The sequence below is a fragment of the Rhagoletis pomonella genome, unplaced genomic scaffold (assembly GCF_013731165.1).
Source record: "Rhagoletis pomonella isolate Grant_MI unplaced genomic scaffold, Rhpom_1.0 Rhpom_scaffold_00127, whole genome shotgun sequence".
NCBI lineage: Eukaryota > Metazoa > Arthropoda > Insecta > Diptera > Tephritidae > Rhagoletis > Rhagoletis pomonella.
Genome location: NW_023458681.1, coordinates 137,189 through 137,900, shown reverse-complemented (window position 1 = coordinate 137,900; position 712 = coordinate 137,189).

The following is a 712-nucleotide window of genomic DNA, read 5'->3' as shown; positions in this document are numbered from 1 at the left end:
ATATGCTTTCTTATTTTATATGTCCCTTCAGGCTGTTCAACTGTTGTAAATCAGTACGATATGAAAATTATGTTTAGTTAAATTTTTTTTATGTCATACGGAAGTACAACCATTATATCAACCCGAGAGGACATGTCAAAGACTAAAACGATTTATTTTGATTATTTAGTAATATGAAAGGTATTTTTTTTAAATGAGGAAAAAAAATTGTATTGCAAGTTGAATTTAATAATTTAATGTTCATCATACGCCCTGTCACACCTATTAAAAAATGTTCTACAATTGCAATCCTTCAGGACATACACAAATTATTCGAATAGAAAACATATCGTTGTGCAGCCTTGTAATACACCGTTAAAAAGCCGCTATACTTTTCGATTAATTAATTTTTTCGATGTCCTTAGGAGAAATCCTGTCGTCCTATTAAAAATTTAAAGACATTTCGAATTTATTGCATTTCCAAAGTTTTCATGGACGATTTGGCAGCCTTAATTCAAGTTATTCACCCCTATGCTGTAATCCGTCGTAGATTCGATTTTGCTACGAATCCTAAAATTGGTATGCTGTAATCCGCTTTGTCGTATCGTAATTTCGAAATTCGTAGACCGTCTTCGAAATTTGCAATGTTGGTATGCCTGAATCCGACGTAGCACTCATTTTTATGTATTTGTCGCAAATTTAGTACGAATAGCAACTCGTGTCGGAGCGAAAC